This window comes from Coregonus clupeaformis, chromosome 29, assembly GCF_020615455.1.
Source record: "Coregonus clupeaformis isolate EN_2021a chromosome 29, ASM2061545v1, whole genome shotgun sequence".
Lineage (NCBI taxonomy): Eukaryota > Metazoa > Chordata > Actinopteri > Salmoniformes > Salmonidae > Coregonus > Coregonus clupeaformis.
Genome location: NC_059220.1, coordinates 38,608,841 through 38,615,024, shown reverse-complemented (window position 1 = coordinate 38,615,024; position 6,184 = coordinate 38,608,841).

Genomic DNA, 6,184 nt, shown 5'->3' with positions numbered 1-6,184 from the left:
AATATTTAAGTATGTTATTTTTTAAAGCTACAGATACTACTGCCATTTTATCACACTGATGTCATAGAATGAGCCTACATTCCTCTCAATATTACAGCACACAGGCCTACAGCCCAAAATATTCATATTTTGTTCTATATGAGTTATTTTATCAGCAGTAAGATGACCATGGTGGGGGGTTGTTCGAAGTTAGCAGGGCTCTTTTTTATTTTATTTTCTTAGTAGTACAGGATTAGACAGGAGGGTTTAGTTTCTCTTAATGTTGGTTTCTTTATCCATTTAGTCTGTAAACTCTCATTGATTACACACTCCAGTACAGTAGGTGGCGGCATTCACCTCTAATGTTTGTTTGTGGACCGCCATAATATTATAAAAGAAGAAAGCTTTGGCTAAGTAACTGCTGTTTGACTTGACATGAAACTAAACTAGAGTTCTAATCCTGGTGCTGAGCAAGTCCATAGCGGGTAATTCTTGTATGACATGTGTTTGTAGAATGTTCAGTCCCCTATTGACTGAGGTGAATGAAGTTACAGCAACAAGGTGATAGTGGCTGGAGTCAATTTCGCTTGGTTTTGCTGTTCTCCAAATTGCATTTTAGAGTTTTTAAATTGTGTAAATCAGCTTCAATTTTAAAATAATTCCTTGGAGGGAGGAGAAAATATTTCTCTGTCACTTTGCCCTACCCTAGGTTTAGCTGAAATTACGCCCCTGACTGAAACCATCTCATGCCTCTCTTAAAGCTTTTCTCTGGGAATGGACAACACTGACCTTTTCCTGTATGGACTGCCCGGTGGTAATAATACCCACTGTGTTGTGTGGACTGGATGGAGTGACTTCACTCCTGGAGCCTGCTAAATATTGTGTAGGGAGTGACGGATTTAGTAGCTACAGAAACATAGCCATTCATGTGAAATGTACCAATGCTGTGTTAACCTGAGGAAAAAACAGGGGCAGGCCTAGCGGACTAAACTCCAACCCATGGTAATGGAAGTTTCTGACGAACTTCACGAACGGACTGGAGCCGAGACCAGGCTTTGTGGAATCTAGCTCCGACTACATCGATTTGCCCAAGGTCAATACTTTAAAAATATATATATATTAGGAAACACCCACCTTCTACCTAGGTTTGTCCTCTGTAGTTGCGTGCCTTCCTTTGTTTGCTCAAAAAATGTTAATCAAATACAACCACTGACTGTTTGCTCTTTGCTGTTGTTCTGATGGCAACTCAGTGCAAATGCACATGTGCCAATTGAATCTCAAGTTCAACAAGGAAACAGTCGGTGGTATTTGATTAACTTTTAATGAAAAAATATGGATGCCCTGACTCCTGTAGAGGCCGTATCACAGTAAATGCTGTATGGCACTGCAGATGTTGGATTGACCATGCAGTAGAGGTCTTCAGGATCCACCTGCACCCGAATACCCGAGACCCGATCTGGACCTGAGCGGTTCCGGATCCAGAATTCTAAATAATGTCACAGGTCTGGGTCGGATCTGATATGGTTCTCGGATATGTGTAATTTTAACTGACTTGTCCGGAAGGACCTGTACAGAGCCAAACTCAACTGCTGCAGTAGAGAGAGAGCGAGAGAGAGCGAGTTGAAATGTTATCATTTATGCTGCTGCTCTTGCTTTTTAAGAGAGTGGAGCATGGCGCGTGTAGCTTGTTGTTGGCCAATCATAAGTCTTTAAAGTTAATATTCTGAATGGAGTCGTTATTTGTAACTGTAGGATGAGAAAGGCATGCACTGCAGCCTCAGTTAGCCTAGTTAGCTAACGTTAGCTAGCTTAACTAGCTTCCCCCGGTTTGATTACTACGTAATCATATTTGATTATAAATAACCTAGCTATGGCAGCTATTAGTCTACTATACGGTATGGCCCCTCCCCCGCCTGCTAGAGCGGTACCTCTTTCTCTCTTGTGCTTTATCAGCTCTGGTTAATAAAGTAGCTTAAAAAATAACTTTTCTCCTGCTTCCCTCACTCGGATCGGATTGCACCGGGTCTGGATCCGCCCAGGTCTATATGGAACAGGTTTAGTTGTCCTCGGGGCCGTTCAGAACTGGTCTCTATATTTAAAAAAAAATATTTATGCATATTGGGTCCGGGTGGGAAAGCCCCAGGTCCATTTAGGAACAGGTCCAACTTTTTGGACCGCGAAGACCTCTACCATGCAGACCCTTTTACAAAATGTGGGAGGCGCACTGTGATGCAGTAAGGAGCTCGATTTGGCCTCTGCAAGTCTCCGGAGCCTCCGCAATTGCATCACACCCTCTGTACTGAGCCTCTGTAACGCATTCCCAGAGCAAGCATAAATTGGCTTTTACTCTCATCCCACACACACACATTGACTGATTGATGTGCACTAAACGAAAGACTTGGTGTATGTCATGGGAAATGTTTAAGATGAATAAAGTTAATATTCAGTTTAGAGTTAGCACAATGTTTAGCATATTTATATATTTTCCCTTTCTGTAGTACACATGATTTCCAGTGTTCTGTTTGTAACACTTTGGTTGATGGTCACTAGATCTGATAGTGTATGTTATGGATTCAACTCATATCTGTTGAAAGTGATTGACGCCAGACTGGAGGTATAAGGACCGAGGACATACTGATTATTACTGTATTCTGTGAAACACTGATTCTGTAGCAGCTGTTATAGTCACTGCCCTTTGTTTTGACTTCCTACAAGCCTCTCTGGCTGGTGTTTACAGTACACTTTGTGCTGTCTGATTAGTATATAACGGGCCTATCTCCAAGAAGTCAGTTAAAGGAGGTCTACGGTTCCGGTTCAGGAAAAAGATGGAGGAAGTGGATGCTGAGTTCGAATCAAACAGTGCGTCGAGCAAAGTTGGTGAAGATGAATGTTCTGAATGGACAACAGTAGTAGTGAAAGATGGAACAAAAAGGAAATTGTCTAAAATTGGAGTGGAGGATACGTGTATGAATGATAATGAATTGCTTCTTGTTCGGATGCTTTGTTGAGGAAGGATGGATATGTGGGAAACTCATTTGAGCAGTGGCGACCCGACATTCAAGGCAGGTGGGCTCGTTTAGCAAAAAAAAAATCTATATATATATATATATTTTTTTTTGTTTGTTTGTTTGTTTCATGTTTTGCATGTACAGTTGAAGTCGGAAGTTTACATACACTTAGGTTGGAGTCATTAAAACTTGTTTTTCAACCACGCCACAAATTTCTTGTTAACAAACTATAGTTTTGGCAAGTCGGTTAGGACATCTACTTTGTTAATGACACAAGTCATTTTTCCAACAATTGTTTACAGACAGATTATTTCACATATAATTCACTGTATCACAATTCCAGTGGGTCAGAAGTTTACATCCACTAAGTTGATTGTGCCTTTAAACAGCTTGGAAAATTCCAGAAAATGATGTCATGGCTTTAGAAGCTTCTGATAGGCTAATTGACATAATTTGAGTCAACTGGAGGTGTACCTGTGGATGTATTTCAAGGCCTACCTTCAAACTCAGTGCCTCTTTGCTTGACATCATGGGAAAATCAAAAGAAATCAGCCAAGACCTCAGAAAGAAAATTGTAGACCTACACAAGTCTGGTTCATCCTTGGGAGCAATTTCCAAACGCCTGAAGGTACCATGTTTGTCCTCTGGTCTGATGAAACCAAAATAGAACTGTTTAGCCATAATGACCATCGTTATGCTTGGAGGAAAAAGGGGAAGGCTTGCAAGCCGAAGAACACCATCCCAACCATGAAGCACGGGGGTGGCAGCATCATGCTGTGGGGGTGCTTTGCTGCAGGAGGGACTGGTGCACTTCACAAAATAGATGGCACCATGAGGAAGGAAAATGATGTGGATATATTGAAGCAACATCTCAAGACATCAGTCAGGAAGTTAAAGCTTGGTCGCAAATGGGTCTTCCAAATGGACAATGACCCCAAGCATACTTCCAAAGTTGTGGCAAAATGGCTTAAGGACAACAAAGTCAAGGTATTGGAGTGGCCATCACAAAGCCCTGACCTCAATCCTATAGAACATTTGTGGGCAGAACTGAAAAAGCGTGTGCGAGCAAGGAGGCCTACAAACCTGACTCAGTTACACCAGCTCTGTCAGGAGGAATGGGCCAAAATTCATCCAACTTATTGTGGGAAACTTGTGGAAGGCTACCCGAAATGTTTGACCCAAGTTAAAAAATTTAAATGCCATGCTACCAAATACTAATTGAGTGTATATAAACTTCTGAGCCAATGGGAATGTGATGAAATAAATAAAAGCTGAAATAAATCATTCTCTCTACTATTATTCTGACATTTCACATTCTTAAAATAAAGTGGTGATCCTAACTGACCTAAGACAGGGGATTTTTACTAGGATTAAATGTTTGTGGAATTGTGAAAAACTGAGTTTTAAAGTAATTGAGTTAATAAAGCTGCATACGAACATGGTCTCTTTTTTGCTTTCTTGAGTAAGGCAGCTCCAAAATGCAGGTGTTTCAGCCTAGCTGAGTGCTTTCTGTGGTGATGGGGCAGCCAGCGGAAAATACAGAGCATAGGGGTTGGTAATGTTCTCTAGTTGCGCCGTGATTGGCTCAGTGTTCTGTCACTCATGGGGACACTACTTCACCGCAAAATCTACAGGGAGAGCTCGAAAATTCAAGCCCATTGGGTGCTGCCATAGAGTTATATTAGAAGTGCCCATCCAAGAAGGCTCAAGGTCATTGGCCACAGATAAAATGACGTCAAATCATATATTATATCTACCGTAGCTTTGATTGGACTGATCATGTCAACATCATCCTTTCAAAATCTTAGCTAGCAAACTAGACAAGCAGTCATCATCATGAATCACGTCGACAATCTACTGGAAAATCCTTTTCAATCCTTGTCATATGAAGAGAACTGATAGATAAAACGTATCGGTGCTCATCAGCCATTGGACATAAACATTACACAACAAGTTCGAAATAGCAAATTCAGCAATGAGTGGTTTGGAAGGAATCAGTGGCTAACTGCAAGTGTTGCAAAGCAATCCCTAGCCTGCTATTCAGTGGAGTGGGTGTGTGGTCCAAGTCTGGGTTTAACGGTCTCTTTTCCAAGTTTAAAAGGATAAACATTCAACATCATGGTCCAGACTGAGGTTGAATACATTGGCCATGCTGTCAATCCACCTGATAGCCAGGTGTAGCAGTGGTAAGGATTCACTACATGGTGCTGAAAAGAAAGCTCTGCTGTTGGGACAGCTTTATGTAGGCCCTAACAGTGTGTGGGCACCGTTTGTCACCTTTATAGTGCAATTAATGTTTGTTTAGTGTTGTGTTTTGTAGTGGCTTTGCTGGCATGCATCTAAAAATATATATTTTAGTTTGCCCCACCAAGATTTACATGCTAAAGTCGCCACTGCGTTTGAGGTGTCTAAAATGGTGAAGTATGTGCTGCGAAAAGTGGTGTGTGTCAGAGTGACCAGGAGTGGTCTTATTTTGATTAATTGTATTTCTGAAGAACAGAGGAAGATTGCAGTGAGCCTCAAAAGAATCCGAACAACAGAAGGTTTGTGTTTTTGAACTTCGGAATAGAGCACCCATGAAAGGAGTCATCTCAGGGTGACGACGGATGTTCAGGTTGAATACCTGAAGAAAATTCCTGGTGTGGTTGGTGCTCAGCTTCTGACCCGCTGGGTGAATGGGGAAAAAGAAGAAAGTCTGTCGGTCCTGTCGTTTTTTGATAAAGAGCAAACACCTACGCATGTGAAACTTGGTTATGTGAGATACGCTGTAAGAGCATTCGTGCCCAAACCATTGCAGTATAAGAATTGTAAAGAATTTGGACGTTTCAAGTGTGTGCAGACGGACAGAGTATTGAAGAACCCCAGCCTGTAGTAAATGTTTGCTGCCAGTCAAAAGATACCCTGTGTGTTAAAAAGGTGGATATTGTGGCGTTCATTGCCACAGTTATAAACTATACGGCACAAGTCTCAAAGAAGTCTATGAAAGTGGACATTATTGTGGCTGCGGCAGATACGTTTTTGGGACTTAAGGATTTTACATCTGAAGACTTGCAAGGGGTACTGGCGCCGGAAGACCCTCCCTCCCAGATTCCCCTTGAGCCTGTGTAGGGATCAGATCTGTTTTATTTTTTAACAGAAAAGTTGTTTGATTTAGTATATTTTTGTGTCTTTTTTTATATTTTGGTAGTTTTTTGGTG